The sequence below is a fragment of the Panthera tigris genome, chromosome B2 (assembly GCF_018350195.1).
Source record: "Panthera tigris isolate Pti1 chromosome B2, P.tigris_Pti1_mat1.1, whole genome shotgun sequence".
In the NCBI taxonomy this organism is placed as follows: Eukaryota; Metazoa; Chordata; class Mammalia; order Carnivora; family Felidae; genus Panthera; species Panthera tigris.
Genome location: NC_056664.1, coordinates 3,281,942 through 3,295,280, shown reverse-complemented (window position 1 = coordinate 3,295,280; position 13,339 = coordinate 3,281,942). Strand labels below are relative to the sequence as shown.

General features: G+C 47.4%; 2 long non-coding RNA genes and 4 other non-coding genes across 8 annotated transcripts; 3 read left to right on the top strand and 3 right to left on the bottom strand.

The window, feature by feature from the left end:
• Window positions 1-1,332: 1,332 nt before the first annotated feature.
• TRNAV-UAC lies at window positions 1,333-1,405 on the bottom strand. The gene has a single exon. It is a non-coding gene; the product is annotated as a tRNA-Val (tRNA).
• Window positions 1,406-6,284: 4,879 nt separating this feature from the next.
• On the top strand, window positions 6,285-10,879 carry LOC122238510. Its single transcript, XR_006217438.1, has 3 exons — window positions 6,285-6,386; window positions 9,432-9,579; window positions 10,395-10,879. It is a non-coding gene; the product is annotated as an uncharacterized LOC122238510 (long non-coding RNA).
• On the top strand, window positions 6,525-6,598 carry TRNAT-AGU. Its single transcript has one exon. It is a non-coding gene; the product is annotated as a tRNA-Thr (tRNA).
• On the bottom strand, window positions 9,266-12,793 carry LOC122238509. 3 transcript variants are annotated; one of them, XR_006217435.1, is made up of 2 exons: window positions 12,351-12,793; window positions 9,266-9,529 (listed from the first exon to the last, which is right to left on the bottom strand). It is a non-coding gene; the product is annotated as an uncharacterized LOC122238509 (long non-coding RNA). The 3 variants fall into 3 exon arrangements; XR_006217436.1 differs by having other exon boundaries at window positions 12,356-12,793; XR_006217437.1 differs by having other exon boundaries at window positions 12,511-12,793.
• Window positions 11,187-11,259, top strand: TRNAV-AAC. Its single transcript has one exon. It is a non-coding gene; the product is annotated as a tRNA-Val (tRNA).
• On the bottom strand, window positions 11,989-12,061 carry TRNAV-AAC. Its single transcript has one exon. It is a non-coding gene; the product is annotated as a tRNA-Val (tRNA).
• Window positions 12,794-13,339: the final 546 nt, after the last annotated feature.

The window sequence follows — 13,339 nt, the reverse complement described above, 5'->3', positions numbered from 1 at the left end:
GCTTTTTCACTTTTGGAGGAATTTTCATCAGCTAAAATATTTTGCCTTGGGGTTTTCTTATAGTAGCTTTGCATAAATAAAGCTCATTCAGATATTGTGGGAAGAGACTTGGGATCGTTTACAGGATTCCTAGTTCAAGGCCATCCTCTTCTATCCCTACATAAAAATACAGTATCTTTAATAGATGTCTTTGGGGAGAGGGCTGGGGATCCACTGGGAAAGAGTTCTGTGTCTTCCGATTTTTATGTTTCCTTTGGTCTTGGGGGATTCTGAATCCCCTCCTTCCTTTTTTCCTTTACCAGCTACTCTCCGCCGAGGGCTTCTCCTCACTTTCTTCTCCCCCAGAAGTTTCTGCTGCTGCTACCGTCTCAGGACTGGCGTGCGTGCCCGGGTTCCTTCCCAGTGTTTTAAGCTGAAATTTCTATTTGAGAGGAGGGGAATTTTAGCTGAATGTTGGGATCTCAGTTCCCATTTTCTTACTTCTAGATGGCTTTTCTGGAGCTCCTTCCATTCTCCACAGAGAGTCGCCTTTGGGAGCTCTTGAAAGGCAGATCTGCTTGACGTCGGTGTTTTTAGTTCTCCTTTACAGGGAACTTGAAGTCTGTCTTCTAGTTGGGGAGAAGGTATGGCTTTAATGTTGTGTGCGTGTGTTGTAATGCGTGGAGAAATTCAGATCTGGGCGATTGTTATTATCCTCGGGTTTTAAATTACCACCAAAATGAGGAAACATTTAAAAATTACACAGTGCTTTTAAAAAAAAAATAAGTGTGTTTTCCATTGTATTTAATAGTGCCAAATTTTCCCACGTGGGTACTGTAGCAACTCTCTGCCCTCTAGAGCGCGAAAGTTCATGGTTCCTTACAAAACCACAAAACGACGTCTGATCTGCTCTCCTTAAAATCTGCTTCTGTGGGAAACTGCACGTGTCTAATTGCATGAAAACTGGGGCCTTCCCGTTTCTGGCATCCAACACTTGGGGTTTCCTTTAATACAGTGCTCAAACCTGCTAAAGTAGACGTTGTTTCTGCAATTTTAAATCCTTAACATTGTAACTACGACGGAATTAAAATAATAATCTTTCCAGTCAGGCCCTGGCTGTGCACTCATTTAAAATATTCCACATTTGCTGCTGATGGCTTTCCCCCAACCGTCACGAAAGCCAGGGAGATCCTCTGTGCAAGCCAGCATGGTCCCACACTGCACAGCCCAGTTGGGCGAGTGTCCAGAGGGGAAACCGAGCACACAACCCGCTGGGTTCTTGGCTATCTAAGCGTCTGGAAGGAAAAGAGGAACCTTCCAAGCCTCTCCTGAATGGAAGCCAAGGTAAGTCTGTGGTTCCACTGGGAATCGAACCCAGGGTCTTCTGCGTGTAAGGCAGATGTGCTAACCACTACACCATGGAACCTGAGCGCGACCTGTCTCCCCAGGTGCTCTTACTAGAATCAAGGTAAGAAAAGAAGACCAAAACTCGGTATGGATTGTTATTATGACTGAGAACGAAGTCCTGTGAACTTGGCCCAGGGAGCATGCGTGGGACAGATGAACTTTACATACACACGTTTGAAAGTCTTCATGAATACTGTCACCTGAAAATATAGTATGAAAATGACTTCAAGTGTTCGGAGACACCCTCCATTTTTCTATCCTCCTGGGACACTCTTAGTCTGGTCAACATTTATTGTTTTTCTGCCCATATTTATTGAGAGCTTACTATGCTCCAGACACTTTTCAAGGCTCTGGGATACAGCAGTAAATACAAAGGTAAAAAAATATATATATATTTATCCTTCTTGAGATGACACTAAAAAAGTGCATTTATATTTCATGGAAACTATCCTTGAATTCAGCAGCAGCCGCACAAACTCCTTCTCTGCCCCTTGTCCTGAAACTCCTGCATGTTTCAATAGACAAGATCAAAAACCACATCCATTAAGATCAGCATCAACCCCACCATAAATATCTAGTGTTACTGTGAGATCAGCTTAGAACTGGCAGACCTTGGAAAAGGGTCGTGAGGCTGTTTATGGTCCTTGTCTCCGCGAATGGCAAGTTCGCGGCCTTGACGTGGCTGAAGTATGTGTGCTGCTGGCTTATTTCTTTGTGCCGCCACATGTCCGTGCACGGAAGGAAAAGTTCTCAGACACGGAGACTGAGTGGACGTGCGGGGCTGCCTCTGTGAGAGAGAGAGAGAGAGAGAGCATCGGCAGCAGCCGTGGCCCGCACCTAGCCTTTATTTCATCTTTCATTAGACGTGAGCATCAAAGAATATCAGAGCAAAGAAAGAGCACAAAGGATCTTTAGACATGAGCCAGACGTACGTCTGGTGGCGACGTGAAGGCACGAAGGAGCGCGTGTGGTTTCCAGGAATGTCAGCGAGTTACAGCAGGTGTTGTATCTAAACTGTCCTCTGCGGGACTGTGGGGCTCTGTATCTCACGCGTTCGACAGCCTGGAGACCAGAACAGTGCTGACATTTCGGCCGGTACCCCGATCCCCCTCCAGGACTTACAATACACGCTCTAGAAATACCGCCACACTCCCGCGGGCAGCAGGACGAGCCTGAGCCAGTAGCAAAAGGTGTGATGAAGTCCTTGAAGCTGTTCCAAATACATATCACGTTCCAGTACATGCTAGGTGTCAAGGCACCCATGTTACAAAAGTAAGAGTAAATTGCAGAGGTGTGTGAGCCAGCCAGACACTCTTCATGGAAAGGAGAGAGTGGCTCTTTTTAGATGAAAGTCTAGGAGAGAAAGAGCATGGAGGTTTTAATGAATTCGGTGGAAGCAACTTCCAAAATGGAGGCAACTTGAACTTCAGATGCTGCAGTGAGAAAGATGAATTTTGGAAGACCAGACAGCCTCCACCCAGGCCGGGACCAACAGCACCCGTAATATCCTAGCGACAATCCCCACATCCCTGAAAGTGTAACAGTTTGTAAAATGTACGAAGGAGAAAATACAGTGCCTTATTTCAGTACTCCAGTTTATTTAGAAACTAAGAACGGATGGAAAAGGAGGATGAAATGTGTGTAAAATACTGAATCTCAAATAGTTAAGATACACTTTATACCCACATCTCCTACCAATCCTTTTACATTGGGCTACTGCAAACATACTTAAGAGTTAAGATAACTTACAAAGCGCTTGATGTCCCTTTTCAAATTGTTTGCTTTTTGTATACAATAATATCAGGACTTCTTAAATGATGGCATTTTCCCTTTATGTCCCAGGGGTTCCTTTGTGTGTTCATGTTAGAAACAGTTTCTTTACTGCTCTTATCGTTTATTATAAAATTTCAGTATTTAATATAAATCAGTTAAAGCAGTTCTGTTCAAGTGAGACCTAGAGCTCAAGAAATTTCTGAAAAAAAAAACATTAAATATAACTAGTTTCTGTGTAGCCTGGAATGTTGAGAGTTTCTATTGAGGGTTCTTACTTATTTTTTATGTGCATCTAAACATTTTCAATGTTATTTACCAGTGTTGCATGCACACGACTCCTGAAACAGAATGCTAAGGGCACCAGTGACAGTCACAGCAAAGTTTATTGCAACGAGAGGCAAGGCCAACCGATCGGGACCGACACTTTTGATCAGAGTGCGGCCTCGAACAGCCGGGGTACAGAGTTTTTATAGCCGACCACATCGTCTTATCATCACCTGGGAACAGAACAAAGAAATAGTTCCCAGATGAGGTGGAAACAGTTCCCGGATGGGGTGATTATTTTAGACTTTCTGAGATTAAGTCGCAACCAGTTGATGTCCTTGACCCTGCCTCTGACCCACTTTTCTTTGAACTTTTGTTCCCTTAATTGGTGAAGCCTAATTTACAAGAGTATGAAGTGTAATTTACAAGAGTAAAGCAAGGTTGTTATCTCTTAACCTTCAGTGTCAAAACAAAGCTATTTCTCAAGCTACGGTGTCAGCACAAAGCTGTTATCTCTCAAGCTCTAGCTTAGCCCCACTCTACAATTTAACCCTTACACGAGTTGTAAATATATTAGTGCCCTTGGTGTCTATTATATGCAAAAATGCAGTGAGGGAGGTTTACTAATGCAATTGGCTTGGTCCCTCTGTTTGCAGTATAGTTTGAGAGGGAGAGAAACACAGAGGATAAAAAAAAAAAAGAGAAACATGTAGGATAGAATATCGTGATAGCGGATTGTTATTTAGTCTACCATATTAAGAAACATGTTTTCTCCCACACATGTAATCGTCCTCTGAGGGTGTGCTATTTCTAACCTCCGCTACAGTTTCTTGCATGCTGGATTTATTGCTTGGTTACTTTCTCGAATGATAGAATAACATACGATATCTTCGCAGTATTTTGTCTGTTTAAATTGATAGGATACCAAAAAGTAAATGAATCAACTTGGCAGTCACCATTAGGAGTTAAAAGCTATAAGTCTTAGGATTCATTCACATCCTCAGGGATATGACAAATCAAATTTAGGTGAAAGTGCAGAGATCAACCAACTGCAACATGGTATTTCGCAAGCTCGAAAGGAGATAGACACGGAGATACATGCAAAAGCAAAAAGACCTTAGGGGAATGACGTCCATCCTGTCATACATAAAAATGTTCTAAAGAATAACATCACTTGCTCTTTATTATGAAAAAATAAAGGAAGGTACGCCTTGGAAACTGAGCACAAGATGAATTGGTCTGAGTCCCCGAATCACACATTTGAGCACCTCGTGTCTGTCTGTGTCTCTAAACCAATCACATCTTCCTGGACCACAGATGCTTGCTGATGAGAAAGGCGTTTTGAAGGTGTTTCCTGGAGAAGGTTGAGGGACGCAGTGAGTATCTCGTCTAAAAATCAACCCAGACTTTCGAGATTCAACCACGGGCTGGCTTGCTCTTGTCCTTTTAGCAAGTGTCTTTCTTCCTCCACGATTTAGGCGAGCAGAGAATGACTCGGAGAGAAATTGGCTCCGCTGTTCCCTCGTCTCTCCTGATGTTGACCACACTACACAGTGGAAGTAAGTTTCGCACACAAGACAAAGCCTCCCTAATCCAGTCATCCCCCACTTTCTGGTCGTACAGGAAGACACCCAGCACCTAATTCCACCTGTGTCGAGAAAGCGGTTACGTTTATCTCAATACGAAGAGAGAGAGAGGAGGTGGAATTTCCTGACTATTCTACGTCAAGTATGGGCTGTTATTTACATTTACAAATGGTCGATTACACCCTCCCTATGGATTGTACAGGCGGGAGCTACCAGGGAGCAGGGCTGGGACTCCCTGTAGGTCTGGCATATCAGATTTGTCTTCTCTCTCTCCGGCAACACCAGACTCTGGACTCTGCTGGTTTTAAGCCTCAACCCTCAGTTTCCCAGTTCCCTCGTGTCACTCTTTTCCGTTTTATTTGCACTTCCCGCCCCCAGGAAGTGCTGCAAAATTGTCACCTGAACTTCCTCTTTGCAGGACCAGGCCTGGAGGTCGCCTTCACTGATCCTTTGGGGCTTTTCCCTACCGCCTGTCCTCTTCCAGCTAAGGGCTTTCTGCACCACCGCCACCTGCCCTCCCCACCCCCACCCCTGCCTGGATGTCGCGGGCGGGGCCAGCAGCCAGGGCCCAGTGACTCTGCTCCCAACCAAGGGCTGAGGAATTATTTCTAGAAGTTTGTGGGATTGTATTATAGATCCGTGTGTTTAACTGGCATGTGTCACAGAGCACTCCCCCAGCGTTGTCCCAAGGATAGAAACAATCTCAAGGATTTGTCCAACTCCAGTTTCTTGGAATGAGAACATATGCCTTTTCCCGGGTAATGTTTAGTATCCGTTTTTCGGAAAGAAGGGGATCGCTGTCAACTTTAAAGAGGAAAAAGGAGGGTGAGAGGAAGAAAACGTCTATCCAATATTGCTTGGAGGGAAAGTGTAAGAAAATAATACGCCAGTAAAGTTCTAATGTGTTTTGATATTCATATATAATTTCTTTTTTAATTTTTTCCAAGTTTCTACTTAAATTCCAGTTAGCATGCCAGGTGTGGAATTTAAGAAGCGTGGTGTATTTTTAATGCCTCCCATGTGCCACAGCAGACTGCCACTCTCCGCAAATACGGAACATAGTTTCACGTGGGATAAACGGCCACCGCTGAGCGACAAAGGGAAGAAAACCGCCAGCGTGTGAGCGCCAGCATTTTGCCAAGTGATTCACTTCAGGAAAGCCTCGCGGCGATCCTCGTTGCTTGGGTCGGCGCGGCTGAGAGGCACCATTGTCCCCCGTGTGGCAGAGTCCGAGCTGAATCCACCTTCCATACCAAGCAGTTGTAAAGACTCCGGGAAGTGCGACCGTCTGGCTGCCTACTGCAACGGTCCAGTGGCTGAGGAAGTTTTTATTCCTGGTGCAGCGTATCTACACTGCTGTGCACCTTTCAGGAGAAAGTAAGAAAACGTGATAAAGATCCTGAGAATTAGTTTGGATGCGCTTTTGTTGGGTAAACATTCTTGAGAACCACATTGGTCAGACCAAACAGTGACATCACCCTCAAATTACATACAAAGGAGACTGTTCTCGCTGTGGGCTCCGTGGCTTAGCTGGTCAAAGCGCCTGTCTAGTAAACAGGAGATCCTGGGTTCGACTCCCAGCGGGGCCTTTCTACACGAGCTTTTGTGATTTAGTAGCTGAGAAGTGGAGAGAATTTGAATTCACATCCCTGAAGCACCAGAGGTGGAAGGGACAGCATTAGGGGAAGACTCTTCTTTAAAAACAAAAACACACTTCTCCCAGTAGGACAGTGATGGAAATGCCGAAATATCTGTGCTGAGAGCTGAGAAACTCAGATCTTGTTCTATGACTATGATCTGGGCACTGGGATTGCCTAGGAAAAGTGGGGTTTGCCCCTTGGTCTTCTTTTGCCATTTTAGACCAAACCTCAGGCACTCACCACTTAGGTTATATATGATCTCTGTGACTGTCTTCGTTAGTTTCGCCCCCTAGAATCTTTCCCAACTAGGATGTTGTAAACAGCTGTTTTTCTTGACTGGCTCCTTGAATGGCCATTTCCCCCTCCCCCATCCCCAATTTTGCATCAGATAGCTCTTTGGCCCACCGAATAGTGAATCGTGTGTTGGACCAGAGCCATGGTTCTCAAACCTTGGTGAGGACATGAATTACCTTGCGTTCCATTAAAATGAAAGATTTAATTCACCGCATCTTGGATGGGGCTTGAAATCCAGCATTTATACAAGTCTCTGGTGACTGATGTCTATGCCACTGTTACAAGGACCCTATTTGGCTTAGAAAGGCTAGTGACTTAGTGATCTAGCTTCAGTGGTTGTGGCTTTTGCCCTCCCCCCCCCCAAGGTAAAATTGATATATAATACCGGATAACTTTCAAGTGCACATTATAATTAGACATCTGTATGTACTACAAAGTGATCACGGCCAAAATTCTAGTTACCTTTCATTACCATACAACTGACCCTCTTCTTCCATTCTGCCTGCTCTCGAATCCCCTTTCCCCCCTGCTAACCACGAGCCTGCTCTCTGCATCTATGAGTTTGTTTTTATATTGTTTTGTTTGTTCATTTGTGTTGTTTCTTAGGTTCTCACATATGAGCGAGATCATACAGTATTCGTCTTTCTCCGACTTCTTTCCCGTAAGTGTAATATCCTCAAGGTCCATCCATGTTGTCAAAAATGGCAAGATTTCATTCTCCTTTATGGTTGAATACTGTTCCACTGTATATATACCACGTTTTCCCCATCCACTCATCTACTGACGAACGCTCAGGTCGTTTCTGTGTCTTGCTTATTGTAAATCATGCTGCAACAGGGGCGCCTGGGGGGCTCAGTCGGTTAAGCGTCTCACAGTCCGTGAGTCCGAGAGTTCGAGCCCCACAGGCTCCAGGTTCTGTGTCTCCCTCTCTCTCTCTGCCCCTCCCCTGTTCAGGATCTGTCTCTCTCTGTCTCAAAAATAAATGAAAACATGTTTTAAAAATTAGGAAAAAAATCATGCGGCAATGGATGTAAGAGCGTATACATTTTTTCCAATTAGTGTCTTCATAGTCTTTGGGTAAGTACCCAGAAGTAGAATAGCCGGATCATACGGAAGATGTATTCTGATCTCTTTAGGAATCTTCATACTGATGTCCAGAGTGGCTGCACCAATTTCCTTTCTCACCAACAGTGTGTGAGGGACCCCTTTTCTCCACGTTCTCTCCGACACTTGTTATTTCTTGCCTTTTTGATGACCATTCTTCTAACAGGTGTGAGGTGATATCTCATTTGCTTTTAATTTGCATTTCCAGTAGTCACGTTGAACATCTTTGCACGTACCTGTTGGCCATCCGTATAGCTTCGTTAGAAAAATATCTATTCAGATCATCTGCCCATTTTTCAGTCAGGTTGTTTCCTTATTGTTGCGTTGTGTGAGTTCTTTATATGTTTGGGGTATTAACGCTTTATCAAGTAGATGATTTACAAATATCTTCTTCCATTCAGGAAGTTGTCTTCATTTTAACGGATGGTTTCCTTCGCAGTGCAAAAGCTTTTTGGTTTGATGTAGTCCCATTTGTTTATTTTTGCTTGTTTCCCTTGCATGTGGAGTTGGATCCACAAACGCATAGACAGCTAAGACTGATGTCAAGGAATCTATTGCCTGTGTTTTCTTCCAGAATTTTGTGGCTTGAGGTCCTACATTCAAAGTCTTTAACACACGTTGGGTTAATTTTTGTGTGGTATAAATAATGATCTACCTGCATTCTTTTGCACGAGGCTGTCCAGTTTTCCCAGCACCTCAGTCGTTGTGGTTTTGAGTTCTATTTTTTTATGTGTTTATAACTATTTTCCACACCCATTAGTAAACCTGGAGTTGTCTACTCATTTGCCTTTCATCCAATCCAGTTCAAAAGAAATGAAAGAAAGGAACGAGGGGAAAACTCTAATATAAATTAGCGTAAATCAGTTAACGTTATAACTGTTTTCTCCTTTTAATGTGTTAAGGGACTGTGGAATATACCAGAAATTTTGGAAGGAGGAGTAATATGATTGTATCTGAAAGAGGAGAGGATAAAAAAGAATGGCAAAGCACACAAGCTTCCTTTTTTTAAAAAAAAGCTGGAGGCAACTGCTTTTTAAAAATGCTTTTTAAGGAATCTACTCCTGAAATCAGTGTTGCACTATATGCTGACTAATTTGGATGTAAATTTAAAAAATAAAATAAAAAAGTGCTTTTAAATCCGAAAACTCTTGGTGCACTTACTAGTTAGATAACTCTAAAAAAATAATACAGCTGGAAAAAAACTTTAAACCCCAAGACTTGAGATTTTCTTGTTTATCTGCCCTATTTCTTCTACATTCTAAAAAACACTTTTAAAGCTTTTATCATACTCCATAAGTGCCATGCTCCCCACTCTTGGTAATGTGCACAACATTTCTCAAACAATCAGTTTCATTTCCTTCGTTTCTTGCTTCTCCCCATACAGGTCTAACGGGCTGATGTCTCCTTTTGTGAGCCATTTGGAAGGAATGTTATGTCTCAGAAGACTTATTTTGTAGATCTCTTGTAGTGGAATACTGACTTCTGTTAGAAATAAAAATCATAAACAGTGCTATGAAACTCTGCTGGGAGAGGTGAGTATTTAAATATAATAAAGGAGAATGTTTGTTCTCTACAATTCGATCCCAAATAAGACCTGGAAATTCATCAATACGTCATATCTTTAACTGAAATCCTATTTCTCTACCAACTCAACTTAATGAGTGCTCATTACTCCTAGGTCCCATGGCATGTGCCCTGGCCGGGGACCTACCCTGCTGCCCCTAATGCCGATCCCCCCTCCCCACCCCCAGGCCTCATTACACCTCTGCTCCACCAATGTATTTCTTTTCATCTGTCAAGTCTCAGATCGGTGATCACTTCTTCTGACAGTCTTTCCTAATCATTAGGAGTTGCAAAATTGTCTCATTTGTATGCATCTGTGAAAAAGCATGAGCATTTATCTCTGTAGTTTTATTTGGCAATCTTAAAAATAAATTGGGGGGGCAGGGGGCTCAGTCCGTTTAGCTTCCAACTTTCCCTCAGGCCATGATCTTGGAGTTGGTGACCTTGAGGCCTGCATCCAGCTCTGTGCTGACAGCTCAGGGCCTGGAGCCTGCTTCCGATTCTGTGTCTCCCTCTCTCTCTCTGCCCCTCTCCCCCCTTCTTTCTCTGTCTCTGTCTCTCTTTTTCTGTCTCAAAAATAAACACTAAAAAATAAAATAACTTATTTTGTGCAATCATATTATAATAATCAGCGCACATGCCCTTTGCTTCCCCAGGCTTGTCCGATTTTTCAGGACGCCTGGTACCTCCAGAGCCTAGGTCAGGATTGGGCACATTGTGGGCTGCTCATTAATTCCTTTAAAATAAATATCTAATCAACTTATTTTTCAAAAAAATGAACCAGAAGTTATGCTGTCCACTCGATGTCAGAAGAAAAAGCAAGACTGAAGATCCTGCCCTCTAGGAAATACTGCCTCGCTTCTGTTTCCGGCAGCATTGAGACCCGTCCGAGTTTGGGTTACGGGAGGGGTTTTCCAGCTTTGCCGTTTCTGACCGATGCAGTCACAGCGCGGTCCTGCCGCGAATTTCTCACGATGGGTTTGAAGACAGATCATTTTGCAGTGAGCACCTTCTAGTCCCAGACAAATGCTGGGAAGGGGGAAAGAGTGACGGACGTCAGGGTACACGAGGAGGAAAACAAACTCGCTCGGCAGACTGACACGGTCCCTGAGCACTGGCACCCAGAGCGGAAGCGGGGACACGAAGTCCAGTCACAGGGACGCCCAAAGGGCTCCCTTTGTCACCCCGCCCGGCAGTAAACTGGGACGGTCCCCCACCCGCGCTAGGCGGAGTTTCCAGCATGGCCCGGCAGGTCTGGGGGTCCCCAGCTTTTCCAGGTCAGAAGAGAAGCGGACCCCAAGCACCCCCACCCCCTCCCCCCACCCCCGGGAACCCCTGCCTGCAGCCTGGGAAGGAACTTGGACTCCGGGTTTCAGTTATGTGTGGTTACCAGTTACGGAGTTTTCTGTATTGTTATTTTAACAATAAAAAGTGTAAGAGAAAGAGAGTCATCGTGAGTGAGGATACGTACAAAGAAAAATCATTCGAAGTTACCGGGTTTGGGGGCACCCAGAAAATGGGTGTACGTTCCATAGGACATTCTAGAAGGATTTTAGAAAGCGCTTCGGCATGGCCGGTTTCCGTAGTGTAGTGGTTATCACGTTCGCCTAACACGCGAAAGGTCCCCGGTTCGAAACCGGGCGGAAACAACCGCCAGCTTACATTTTCGCACACTTTACCCAGTGCTCCCAGTGCCTGAGACCCTGCGCCCTGCCCGGGACCCCACGCGAACACACACCTTTGCCACCTGTCCCAACGCCGCCAGCGCGGACCCTGGCGTCCCCAAAGGCTTTCTGACAACACGCGCCCTCCTGGACCCCCCACCCCCGCTTCCCTTCAACATCACATCCCTCTCCCACGGGCTGCACCCTAAGAGCTCTCAGGTCCCGCGGATACGCCGTCCCCAACCCCGTAGTGGGCACCCTCCGCGCGGGGGCCCGTGTCTCCTCTGTCTTCACGCAGCCTTTTCACGAAAACCTGCTCTGGTTTTTCCAACAGCATCACCTTCCTGTGACGCTAAGTGCTGCGTCCCGTCCGGGAATCGCCTGCCTTCCTCGAGGGCACCAGGAGTTCCCCGCACGACCTTGCGTCCACCTACTGCTTTCACCTGGGCCGCGGGCACAGGGCTGACCCGGGGACAGGCAGGGGCCGGTGCGCAGAAGTGACCCGCTGCAGCAAATGTGACCACGGGGAAACCGTCGGGAACCAAGGGCGATGCTTCCCGGACGCCGTGCATTTCCCACATCGTGTCCTCGCCGGACGCTGTCCCTGCACCTGGCGTCCGGGCTCTGTGTGCGGAGCGGGGGCACCGGAGCGGATCTGGGTGCTGGGTGGCGCTGGGAAGCATTGCGTAAAGCGAGAAAAAGCGGGTCGACGGCTGTTTCCGCCCGGTTTCGAACCGGGGACCTTTCGCGTGTTAGGCGAACGTGATAACCACTACACTACGGAAACTACGCCGCACCCCGCTCGCCTCGTCCCCGGGGGAGACTAGCAGGTCTCTGGGTCTCCCGGCTTTGTTCGCACTGGAGGCCTCTTTCCTTCCGGGAAATAGCAACCTTATTCCGCCTCTCTTTGGACCAAAAGCAAGAACCTTCGAGGCAGTGAATCGCTCCAAGGAAACACCGTCTAGGGGAAGAACGCCTTTCCACATGCAGGACGGAAAGTTTAGGCCGCCTCGGGGTCTGGCGGGTGTGGGAAAATTCCTCCGTCTGGGGGGGGGGGGGGTCCTGCTTACGTTTACCTGACCTCAGAGGGCTCCGTGACCTGCATCTCCTGGGTGCCAGACACGGGTCCTGGCTGGGATACTGACCCGGATCCGGTGGACTGACCGTGGAGGGGGCGTTGCGTGCGGGCCCCGCTTGACCCACAGAAGCTGAGGCCCGAGAGGGGGCTGTGCCCACCTGCGTGCCGGGCGGAGTGGGGACGGCCGTGGGGGCCAGACCGTGGGACGTTGCCTGGCGGGGCTCGGTGCCCACGACGCCACCGGCCCGGCGCGGCGGGGAGATGTCACGGGCTCCTGCTACGCACTGGGCGCGCTCGGTTCCCACACCCGCCGCCGTCGCTAATCCAACAGCGGGAGGGCCGCGCTCACAAACTGCGCCCCCCACGCCTCGGGGGACTGCCAGTGACCTTTGGGAGGGGGACCGGAGCCCCGTCTGGGCTCAGCAGGGCCCGGAGCTGGAAGGGGACGCCCCCTCACACCTGTGCGTACGAAACGCCCTCTCATTGTGACGGTCGTGGCGTTTCCCTTGGGACCGCGGATGGTTTCACTGTGGGTCGTGGCTCTCCAGTGTCCCCACCATTTGTTGCGAAGGCTACCCTCCCCCTCGTCGACTTGCCTGGCGCCGTTGTTGACAATCAGCTGGCCATGCGTGCCCGGTGTTATTCTAGACTCTCGGTTATGTTCTGTGGGTTTGCACACCCATCCTTCGCCAGGACCTCAGTCTCGCTTTCTGTGTCGTGACAGACAGTCTCCCATCGAGAAGACAAATCCTCCAAGTCGGGTCCTCGTTTTGCAAAACGACGTTTCCTTCTGGCGTCTTTTGCGTTTCCAGGCGGATTTGAAAGACTGGCTTTTCCATGTCGGGGTGGGGGGGCAGGGGGAAGACGCTTCCCCGGGATTCTGAGCGGGATCAGGGTGACGGTGGGGCTGTTGTCATTTCACCCGGATGCTCGTCCCTGAGCGCAGGACGCTTCCCCGTGTGCGCCCATCCGCCCTGATCCCCCCTC